The sequence below is a fragment of the Ursus arctos genome, unplaced genomic scaffold, assembly GCF_023065955.2.
Source record: "Ursus arctos isolate Adak ecotype North America unplaced genomic scaffold, UrsArc2.0 scaffold_7, whole genome shotgun sequence".
NCBI lineage: Eukaryota > Metazoa > Chordata > Mammalia > Carnivora > Ursidae > Ursus > Ursus arctos.
Window position 1 is genome coordinate 18,395,050 of NW_026623089.1, and position 12,655 is coordinate 18,407,704.

The following is a 12,655-nucleotide window of genomic DNA, read 5'->3' on the forward strand; positions in this document are numbered from 1 at the left end:
TAGACTCTTCTAGACACCCGGCCACCAGAAATGTTCTCCTGCATCTGTGACACTTGCTGCTTGCCCTGCCTTGGCTGACTGTCTTGACTTGACTTCCTCCTCCGTTCCTGTTCGTAGAATGCTGTGCCATCTGCCAGGCAGGTCAAACTCCTGCTCAATGGCTATGGGGGTGCACCTTGGAGAAACTGACCTTGGAAAATCAGGCAAACCTGGGTCTCAATCCCAGCAACCCCATTACCAGCTAAATTCCACTTTATCCTACTGCAAAATAGAGTTCCATATGCTTAAAAAAATTAAAAAAATAAAGTTTTGCTGATGGAAGATATCCTTAATGACATTATATACAGTCACCTGGATTTCCAGAGTTCATGGACATCCTGTAGTGAGGATAATACAAGTCCCATGGGACTCCACTGAGCATTAAAGGGGTTAATATATGTAAAACGCCTGGCTTCCTGCCCTGCCCTTAGAAAAGACTCAGTAAATATTTTATCCCCTCCTCCTCTAGCCCAAATCGGTACCTTTCCTACCTATGCCTTATAACATGTGCGGCATCACAGTCCCTATGACAGGCCTTCCAGCCCCATGCCGGTGGTCTTAATTACAGTTTTTTCCATCTTTCTAGGCACCTGTCGATCAAAAACATCCACTTGCTCAGAGGGAAGCGAAACCAGGGCTGACGGCTGTCACTTTCACCTTGTCTTTGAAGTACCATGCAGCTCGGAGCTTTTACAAAAGTGTATCTTGGCAGTTGCAACTGTCTCATGCTAAAATTAAGAAGTCAAGATGCTTATTTCATAGAAGCTCAAATTCCTGGCAACAACCTGTACCTCAACTATTAGGAGAAATGAGTGGGTCTATATATGATTTGGAGGCTCTGCAGAAGTTTGGTTTAGATTGTCTCCAACGCCCCGAGAAGGTACATTTTCCAAGCCCAAGAATTTATCAGCATTACCTACATCTGCAAACCTGTCATTTACATATGCTATACATTCCTTTGAAAAAAAAAATAACTCTGCTTTGCAACCAGAATTTTCCTTTGACTTGATTGTGGCTGTGGGCTGAATTGATGTGACAACGGGGGTTGCTAGAGAGACCCTATTATAAAGGTGTGGTAATAATTGCTTTCCAGAGGAAGTAACTGAATACACTCCAGTCTTGCTGAAAATATACAGCTGATGAAATATACATGTGATTTCAATGGAAGAACAGCTCAAATTTGCTTAGAGTTTTAAACAACAAAGTCAATATAGTTCAACTTCTCCCCCTCCCCCCATAATAAGAAGCTCATAGACTATTTCAGTGCCTTGCATCCCAAAGACAAGATACGTATACATCTGTGCATATGTTTGTCAGTATGTGCATATGCTGCCCACACTGTTCCATTTTAAATCTCTACTTTTCTCCGCTTAGGAACAAGATAAACTACCAGGTAATAACTCCTAGGCAAGGCATGAGAGCATGGCACTTATTTTATAAATATCGATAAGTCCCAGGAAGCTGCCTTGCAGGAAAGACTCAGAAGCACTTCTCCCACCACCCTATAAGTCTCACCTTCTTGGGCCCAGGGACGACACAACAAAATAGCAGAGACCACACAATTCTTCCCCCAGAACCAGTTCCCCTCCCCAAACACACAGAGTGCTACAACTAGCTTCTGCAAGGGAGAATAGCATACGTCAGCGTTTCTCAAACGTGTTCATCCCAGGACCTCTTTTGATGAATCATAGGATTGATGTTTTGTGAATCAGTTTGGGAATCATTGCTTCACTAATGATGCCTTGGCTAAGAGCATAATCGAGAAGAGAGATGCCATCCGATATTTTCTTACCTCTCATTATTTGGCAACCTGGATTGGCACTTGATTTTTTCACTGACGGCAGAGGCATAGAGATTTTAAAGAGCTAAAGCAAGGTCTCCTAGGGAATTCAAATTCCCTAGGAAATAATTCCAAGACCAAATGGCCTCTCGGAGATAGAGGCTGGAATACTCCCTCATATGGGGTCCCCATAGCTAGGACATACTACTATTCAACAGTAGATGCCTGAGTATGACTATGAGATTTCTTGGAAGGAGATATATCAGATACGACAGAGGACACCCATCAGCCATCTTCCCCCTCCAGAGCTCTAACAGGCACTCATCTCTGGGCCTGAAGCATAAGTACTAACTTCCTTTTCATTGACCAAATGTGACCCAGGGCGGACCAAGGGGAACCACTTAAACCTGTGTTTCTGGCCATTCCTGGAGGGACAGCCAGCCTCTGCACTGGGAAAAACCTTATCAGGATGCCTAGGACAGAAACATAATACCTTTCTTACCCTTGGAGAATTAAATGGTAAAGTACCAGATAGCAGCTTGCCTTCTTTCCACAGGGTTCTCCTAGACCAGCCACTACGTGCTTCAAATACTCTGCCATTCACATCATTCTTTGGTGAACTTGAATTCTGATTCCACATCTTCCTGGGCCCCAAATCCCAAGAACAACAGCAGAAGGTTAGGACTTCCCAAGGCTAATAGGATCCCAAGCTGGATCCATTCATTCCCTTGCCCCTTCAGGGACAGGATCAGTGCTAAATGCGGAGATTAGGGGATTACCATTCCATTCAAAGCTGATCCACCCAAATTAAACTAACTGAGTTAACAAAGGCATTTAACAAAAGAAAAGTTGGCTGGATTTGAAGCCTAGAAAATGTCTCTGTTAAACTGGGTGAGATTTAAAAGAAAAGAAAAAACATTAACCTAGGGAGAGGGGGAGTTCCTGGAAGCAAGTACATTCAATTAACTGATACAGCTGTATCTTATTTTTCCTCTTTCTGTGAGGTGAAGCTAACTCGGAACAGAACGTAGCCATTTAAGTAATGATTGCAAAATAACAGTATTAAAAAGTTAAATTTGAAGAGCTCTTCCTCTGCGTAAAGCCCTCTGCAAAGCCTTCTGGATGGACTATTGTATTTAATTTTCACAACAATCTGGGGATGTCCATGGTATCTTATCCTACTCTATAGATGAAAAACTGAGGCTTACGGAGGTTAAGGGACCTACTGAAGATCACCCAGAAGCTGGGATTTGAACCCAACTATGTTTGAATCCAGAGTCCAAACTCCCAACCAGGACACTCAACAAGGTGCAGGCTATAACTTCCTCCTGCACCTGCAGTATTTAGGAGAGCCCGAACTAAAATTCCAGTCTCCTCACAAAGCTAGAGATTATTATGTGCATGCCATGTTCCCAACACTACCTTGGGTATCCTACCTGATCATCACTGATTCCTTACAGTGGTGTTCTGAGATGGGCCATACCTCCATTTTATATGGAGATAATTGGGGCATGGAAAGGTTACATGTCCCATGTCACCCTGTTAGGAAGTAGCAAGGCCAGTGACCCACCCCAAGCGATGCCACTCCTAAGGCCATAACTTCCCCCTCCAGGTTAGCTACCTTTGTACCAAAAGTTTCCTTTATACATTTGGAAAAAAATGAGTTGTACAGAACTGTCAGGGTGTGCTGACAATCATGACAAACTTCTCTCTGCAAATCTCCAGAGTCGTCTCTTTGTCCCTCAATTTTGAAAACCAAACAGCTGGCCCCAAGCAACCAGCGTCAACTCAATATGCCGTCCATCATGCTGAAAATTTTCAAGGGAACATTGGTGGCAAATGTTCCTCAAGTTATAAAAATTTCCTCTAGTGGTGTCATGGAACATGGAGCGTTTTATGCAAGCCTGGGCCTTTCTCCAGCTCTTCCTAGGGTTCCTGCTTGGATTCCTCTACTTATGAACTGTCAGCTTGCAGAGCAGGGGTAAGGAGCTCAGCAGAAGGCTGAGGTACCAAGTGCCAATTGTTTTAGCCGCTAACAGATGTGTGCTCTCCCCTCTTCCCCCTCCTCAGCACCTAACACACTATGGACTGAAAACCCTTCTCTCTAGTTCCCACTCTTAATAGCACAGGGTAGCTCAGAACCCAAGCCTGAGGCCCAAGTGGATGCCTAGCAAAGACTTTGGCTAGTTTTCTAAGAACTTCTTCTTCTCTCCCAGGCTGGCTTCCTCTGTCTGATGGAGAAGTGTCAGCAACTCTCGCCCAGTGCTGGGCTTTCATCTCCGAGGACAGCCTCACGGTAAGTTTGATCTAGCTCACTTTCCATCCTGTGCATTTGCCATTATCAAATATTCAAGTGGAACTAATGAATGCCTCTTACCTCCCTTGAACATAAAGAGTCTTGAAGAAATCGAACCACCAGAGCCTGCGAACTTAAGGGAATGAGTCCAGTCTTTGAGAAAATAAGTTTGCTATCCCCACCCCCCAAAACAGTTCTTGGTTTTTTGTGCCCACCTAAAAGGATAATAATATCTTCACCATTACTATGCCAGCAAGAAAAAATGTTTCTTTCCCCAGGAGGCAGAAACACATTTTCTGACTGAGCCTAGGAGACAAAATGCTAAATTTGAATTTATTTTCCTTAGCATATCTTTAAAATATCTGGGATCTGCCCCTGAGTTCTGTGCAGTCTGCAATTCCCCCAATAAACTCATTTATTTTTCATGCTGACTAGAACTAGAGTTTGATTTTTCTCCACTCCCATGTCTATCTTCCCTGGAAACTTCCAGAGGAAGGACCCTGATATCAGCTTGGAAGAGAAGTATGGAAGGGCTGGCCACTGACTAGAGCCCACAGTGGTTTCATGAGGAAGGTGACATTGGACAGCACATCTCAGTGATTGTTCTCCATTTCCTTTCCTGAGGTTCCCCAGATAGAACAAGTCCCTGAGAGGTTCTAGGGAGAGAGCTCTGAGCATCTGCTCGTAATGCTTCACCACACCATTTCACAACTGTGTGAGGAAGGAACCCAACGTGGTGCAGGATGGAGCTGTCACACCTTCTGCCTTTAGGGGCGGAACTGCCCATGATTGAGGGGAACAACGGGAGCCATAACAAGGCTCTAGTCAAAACCATTAAAGCATTAGAGTCCTGCGCCAAAAAGAGTCTCATGACATGAGCCCTGAAGACAAAAAGGAAACATTTCCCATACTTCCTTACCCGAACCTCAAACCACCCCTCAAAACTGTAGGGTTACCTTCTCTCAGACTTCAGAGAATTCTGAAAGAACACAGATGGAGCCTATGTGAGGTTTAGAAATCAATCTACCATCATCAAAGAGCCCAAACAGGCTAATAAAGTATGAAACTGTTCTCAGATAAACTGGGGCAGCAGTAGCTACAACTGGACCAAGGCATTGGAGCAGTACCGAATGCTGCCTCAATGGATACTACAGCCTGGGCCCCCAGAGTCTTGCCTGTTGCTCTGCCCATGTGAAACACCTTCTCATTGCTCTTCTGGTTATACAGACCCAATTTATGCCTTCACATCCACACCCATGCCTAATCTGTGCATGATGCAACACTTCCCAACCTCAGGGAACTGAGCTGTATCTGCTGACAGAGATCCTCTGCCCACAACCCAGCCCATCAATACCTCAGATCACCGAACACAAACACATATGGGGGCCATTCAAGCGTTTTAAGTAGGGGAGTAATGTCAACACATTGGACCTTTTGGAAGGTCACACTGACCTCAATGCAAGGAATGGAAAAGGAAACAGGAAACTAGTTAGAGGCTGATATATTAACCTAGGCAAAATATAATAGACTAGATAAGGATAATGAAAGAGGAACTAGGGAGAAGATGGTGGTTTTAAAAGAAAAATTTAGACACTAGGATAAGTAAGATGTGGGTGAGGAAGATGTGCCTTATATGGAGGAAAAAAAAGAAGTGAATGTCAAAATAACCCCTAGTTAAATATATATATAATCTTTATATTTCTGGCTGGACAATACATAGAATGGTGCCAGATATTGAGTTGAAACACCAGAAAAGAAGCCAATTGGAGGGGAAAAGACGTCAAATTTAATTGTGTATGTATAGAGTTTGGAGACTTTGTGGGGCAGTATCTGGAAACACTAAGTGGACAGCTGGATATCGATCTGGAACTCCAGAGATACGTCTGAACTCAAAATACACATGTTGCAGTTTTCAGATACAAGTGGGATCAAAGATGAGTGGCCGAGTATGAATGTTCCAAGTCAGGGGAGATCCAAGGAAAGAACTCTGATGCACCCAAGACTTGATACCTGGGAATACAACTTCTGAAAGTGATTAATAAGTAGCAGGGAGACAGAGAGGAGGTGCACCCGGAGGGCTGTATGTTGGGAAAGCCAAACGAAGAGTGACCCATGGTGTCACATAACACGAGATCACATAATATTAGACTTTGAAAATGGTCTACAGGATTTAATGACAAAGAGATCTTAGGGGACCTTCACCTGGCTAGCTTTTTGCTGCAGGGAATGAGTGAGAGTGAAGCCAGTTTAGAGTGGGCTGAGGAGAGACTGGAAGGTGAGGAATTGGAAGAATGAATATCCATTCATATTCCACAAATATCCATTCATCACAACTCTTTCAGTAGTTTGGCTGTGAAGGGGAAGAAAAACCAGGGTGGGTGGGCTGACGACACCGTAGAGTTTTATTTTTGTAATTAAGATGGAAAAAAAAATATTTAAATGCTGATTGCATTGAGCCAATTGAGAAGGAGAGGTTAGAGAAAGGAGATAACTGGTAGATGAAGATCCCTGAGGAAGCAGGTGGAGGGGATCTGGGATCCATGGCGTGAGCACCGCTGCCTTGGAGAGGGAGGTACAGAGGTCGAAAACCCACAGAGCTCTGAGTAAGTAGGTTGAAGGAGTGGCTGGAAGTTAGGGAGTTCCTGCCAACACTGCATCAGATGCCAACAGTAACACACTCTCGCCCCACCATTTTATCATCCAAAAGAAGAAATAAATTTGTTCTATCAGGAAAACTGGAACATATTGGTGGGTGTTAGGAGGAAGATTTTGAGTCAAGAGAAGAAAAAATTTTCTAACAACTGGAGCTGTCCAGCAACACCGCAGCAGCTATACTGAGCTGTCTGTCAGGGGCAGCGCTTGGGCGGAGAACAGAATGCTGTAGCCTTCCTGGCCAATCTCAATGAATCTTGTACTGGAAAGAAGTTTGAGCTACAGAGTGTCTAAAGACCCTTTCAACTATAAACTACTTCTGCTTTCAAGGCAGCTCCTCATTCCCAGGAATCCTGGAATTGGCTCCTGTCTTGCCTAGGAGGGATCCTGGAAGTTCTTGGACCACCAGTGCTAGAACTACCATTTGCAGACATGCCCCCAGGGGGTGTTCAGGAGAAAAACTTGACTGCTAATAGCCAACCCCTATCCTATCCTATCATTTCACTGTTGGAAATTAAACCTGTGAAGCCCTGCTGACCCTCAAGAATTCCCTGTGAAAATATGAACATACTGAGGAGAGTTTCCATTTTCCATTGGCATCAGCCAACATCTGAGAGCAGACCTTGATGAGAATGGGCAGTCTACTGTGATGGCTGAGATCTAGATTCTAGCACCTTTCTGATGGAGTTTGCTTTCAGCTCCCTCGGTGTCAGTGGGTTGACCATTGGTGAGTTACCGAAGCTTTCTATCTACTACTCAGAAAAGTGCCCAGCACATAGTAATCCCTCAATAAATAGTCATCAAACGCACAAATGGGGCAACAATGCCAGGAACCCGGGAGAGAGTACAGTCATGGTCGGTAAGAAAATGCTGAAGAAATAACATTTGCTTCATAATCCTCCATCAAAATTTACAATTTGAAATTTGCCCAAATCCCAACCTTTCAGAAGATCTTTCAAGTTAAAATTATTAACTGTCCAGAAAATGCAAATATATTTGTATTTCCAATGAAAAAACACTCTGAGCTGAAAAGATTGGCTGAGAAAACAGGTTCAGGTTCCTCTTCACCATGCTCTAGGGGGATCATTTCAGCTTGGTTACAGATGCTGTACTGATTTCCACCGAAACCATACTAGTAACTGACACTTATTTAGTACTTACTATGAGCCAGGTAGCTTCACTGCACATGCTCTCTTTAATCTTCATATAAAAAACCCTGCAGGGCAGGTGTTAGTCCCATTTTACAGACAAAGAAATATGGTTTAGGGAAGTTTTAGCAGCTTGTCCAAGGTCACACAGCCAATAGCAAGGTCAGGACTCAAAGTCAGATCTGTCAGACCCCCAAGTCCACATTTCCTACTGTGCCCCATTTCTTCTCCATGAAAGACCCTACTAGATGGTAAGCTTCTTGCAGGCAGAATAGTACCTTTGTTTCCCCTGCATGGCCTACCTCCATCACATAAGAAGTGCTTAGAGAATGACTGTTAAATTCCCAAGTAACATCACAGGAGCTTGGTATTTTCCATATCGTCAGCTACTGTTGCCATGTCTTATGCCTTTCAAACTTCCCACAAACAACAGTCCACTCATAAGTTTGAGTCCCCAAATCTCTTCACTTCCATCCCTAAGAAATAAACCCTGACATCCAGAAACCACAGGAAGTCATTCTACTGCCTGGTCTTTAATTTCAGAGTGCATCGACACTTCCCAGTCTATAGTAACCAACACTGGACATTTACCTAATGTTTAGTACAAATGGAATCAAGGAAAGCCAAGATCAGAGGGATGTAAAACAAAGACAAAGCCTCTACTATGGCTGAGTCGGGAAGGGTAATCTTACACTTTTGGCTCAGGCCAGCACATTCCAGGTTCTTTATCACCCAGTCTTCCCTGCTCTGTGCCTCTATGCCTTCCCCCAGGATGTTTTTCAACCTGACCCCTATGCACGTGCATTTCTTCCTCTGTGGTATGATTTACAGAACTTCATCTGGCATGCTTATTCCCATTACTTTATCAATTCCTACTCATGCTTCAAAGATTACCTCCAGGAAGCCTTCCTGACTGTTCAATCTCTCTCTAATCTTTGTCTCTTCATTTCTAAGCCAAACCATAGCTTAGACATAGCTATGTGTAGCCTCTCATTGGTCACCAATGCTTCATGCCTGTATTCCAAGTTTCCACAAATAGACAGAGCATCACTGGCAAATAAGAATGGTGTTTTCTCTTCTTTCCTCCCCCGTCCCAGTCCTTGCTCACTGAGCCCAAAGACACAGGATATCCCCAAACCAAGTTTCGTATGCTGCAATACTCAGAATGCTCCACCCTGGTGAGCATGGGAGGTGCCCTTTCCATCAAACCCAAGCGCCTCCTCAACCCATTGGCTTTCCTAAATTATCTCTAACCAGATTATCCTTCTCCCACAGAACACAGAATCCTCCAAGGAGGCCCGGATGGATGCCGGCCCCAGTTCTTTAGCTAATTGCTCTCATCCTCTTCCGATACAAGTAAGGAATTATCCCTCCCAAAGCAGTATAGTCCTGGAAAGATATGAGCAGTGATTCATGCATGGGTGACGGTGGGGGCGGGGGCAGGAGAGAAATGGGAGAAAGAAGAGAGAGAGCATACAGGCTGGTTATGGAGCCACAGAATGAGGTACATTAACCAATTAAGTCAATTATGCAGCCGAAGCAATTAAATAACCTCACAGTGGTAGGAGGAAGTGTAAACAGAGCCCACAACACTACCTTGTAGGCCAACAGAAAAACAAGCCTGGCTGCTATGGTGGAAAGTCATTGCATCCATGTCTTTGGTACCCCTTTACTTCGTTCATAGATAATAGAACTCCTCCACTTGGGAAACCTATTCCATGCATTTGGGGTAGGGCTCACCTCTAGGTAAGATGGGCATTGTACGGGGATTAGCTGAGTGTGCCTTCCCCCAACCTCAGTGGTTAATTCAAGGATAGCACCCAACAGAGCTGATTAGAATCATGCCTAAGAATAGAAATATAGATACTGAAGGAAATCAGCCCCTCCTCCTTTTGGATTGTGAACTCTGAAGATGCTAGGTTGGAACTGACAGTAGCCATGTCTCTCCTTCCAAATGGAGAAAGCTTGCCTGAGAATAAAGGTAATATGCTAAGGGGAGCATATGCTAAGGACCCAAGAGATGGAGAGAAAAGGGAGCTTTGATGCTTCATTTGAGCCCTAGACCCAGCCATGCCTGAAGACTGGGGACTTAGCACTTATAAACTTTTCCCCCAAACTAGTTAGATATGGGTTTCTAGGTTTCTGTTTTGTTTTTTTGTTTGGTTTTTTATGAAACAGAGACCCAACTAATATAGCCACTGAGACTAGGAGCTAATAATCCAGGGGGGAAAGATGTAAAAAATCAGACAGATCTGTAAAAGAATATCATCTCCAAATTTTCTTGAAACTGCCATTTAGCAGGACTTTCAGGCTTCTGCACACTGGAAGCGGTCTACCAAACTATATTTCAACTAACGAAAGAGAGCCATAAGTCTAAAGCTCAGAGAAGAATGCCGGAAAGGGAATTATCTCGGTCTTCCCTTAATATCCAATTTAATCTAAGCTTCAGGGAGACTGGAAGCACGGTCTTAATTTGACCAGGGACCCACCACTAGCTTCTGTGCACTCCAGTTCTGAGTCTAAACGTCTTCCAAAAGGCTCTCACCTAAGCCCTGAGTCAGCTTTTCTAATGTCCCACCTGGACGATGACCCCTGTGTGAGAATTCCCACAACCACCTTGGGAGCGGGGGATACAGAGCCTGAGATGTTGCCAAGTCACTCTGCTGATGGCCTCCCAGTGTGTTGTCTTCTCTCGTTTCCCTCCACAGCTCCCTGAAGGACGGAGAAGCAAGTTATTAATTACAGGAAAGATGTATACCTTCGAGGGGGTGTATGCAGGGACCTAACATTCCTGTGGTGGGCGCTCACACAGGCGCTTCAGCAGAGGTTCTCTGGGCAAAGCTGGCGTTGATGCAAAACTGCTCCGGCCCACTAAGCTGCCCTGCACTCTCTCCATGACAAGTCCCTGACGGACAGGAGGACAAGTACACATCGTCCTCTGGGGCCACCAGCGCCCCGTGGAGGCAACGTGAAGAAGATAAACAGACACACCATTTTCTCCGGGAGCTGATCCTTGGAGCTCAGTTTAGGACCTCGCACTCTCTTCTTGCACAACCACAAACTCAAGCCAAGATGGAGGTTCTCAACGCTGGCTACACACTAGAATCACGGAGGTAGCTCTGAAATTTTTTGATATCTGAACCCTAAAACCAGGATTTTCAGAGAAATCACCCCTGACAGGATGGAAGATCATTGAGGCAACCATTCTGCCATCCATACCCTGTCACTTCCAAGGCACACTCAGTCCAAGTGGACCAGAGGAGTCAAGATGACATCAGGGTCTCCCTACCTCAATCCTTCCTCTGCTTCCTGGAGACACCCAAGTTTCTAGTTGGCATTAAACAGGACTTCACCAAAGGGTGAGGACCCCAGAAACTAGAAGCAGAAGTCACAGGGAAAAGAAAACAGACTAGAACCCAGTCAGTGGACAGCTCTTCCCAATCCCTCTTCAAGATAGTGACTATTGAATGGTTGTCTTAGAGGGGTGCACAGATGGGCAGAAACACTGAGATGGAAATGGGCTAGTGCTTGGTCACCCCAACCGTGGGCACGGGAGACTAGATGCGGTGGGCAAGTCATACTCTCTCCCTGGGATTATAACACAGCTCCTATAGCCAATCTCAGTTGTTATTTAAACAGCAAAAACATTTGACCCATGTGCAGACAGGATTAAGCTGCTGAGAAACAGAGGAGAGGAGGAGACACTGGTGAGAAGCAGGAATAAGACAGAACTGAGGGAAGGTGCACCATCTCTTAGTGCCTTTCAGGCTCTTGCTCCAGTCTGTCATGAAGCCCAGCAGCCATCCCTGTTTTGGGCTCCAAAAAACCCCCTTCCCCCAGTGGCGAGCAAGGTGACTGACAGCTCCTGACTGAACATGCGTCCCATTGCTCTTGCCATCCTCACTACAGAAGCCTTGTAGCACAGTGGAAAGAGAGGATCTGGCTCAAGAGTCCAGATGAGGGCTTTCCCATGAGAGACCTTGAGCACGTCTTTACTTGTCTGTGCCTTGGTTTTCTCATCTACAAAATGGGGGCCTGGTAAGCATTAAAAAATTAATACATGCCACAGTCTCAACACAGTATCTGGCACGTTTGCTCTTAAATAAATTCCAGTAAAAGTCATATTTTATTTGTCTCTAAAATTAAGTACTTTTTCCTTCCAGTTCCAGGAAAGGAATCATATTGTCCAATAACCCAGTGGACAAGTGCACTGGTTTCCCTGAGTATGCGGAAGTATTTTATGGGATGTAACTGTGGGAATCACACTGCCTATAGCAATAACAATAACAATAATAATAATAAATGCCCAGCGGCTAGCAAAGGGGGTTGGTAGAGAGTGGTCACTGAAAACATCAGGCCTGACCAGGCTGGTCATGGAGTCTTCACAAAGAAGCTGGGATCTGAGTTGCCATGCTATGTGATGCCAGGCCCCAAGGTGGCCACAATGCCCCTCCACCCCACTGCCCACCATCCCTCCTGGGAGAAACTGGAAATGCCACCAAAAGGCATTTTCCACAGTGTAAAAACTTCTAATGATCACATTTCCACTAAGGGCCCAGGAGATTCTATTTTTAGATGAGGAAGTTTGGGTTTGCGGTTAACCAGAAACCAATGTCCTTTTTGCTTCTGGAGGAGGAGGAGACCTGGCCCCAGGGCCACCTGCAGGTGGTTCCCGTAGCTGCTGGGTTCCTGCGTCTCTCCCCAGGACCATGCTCTGACTTAGGACCTTGCTCATCTGGG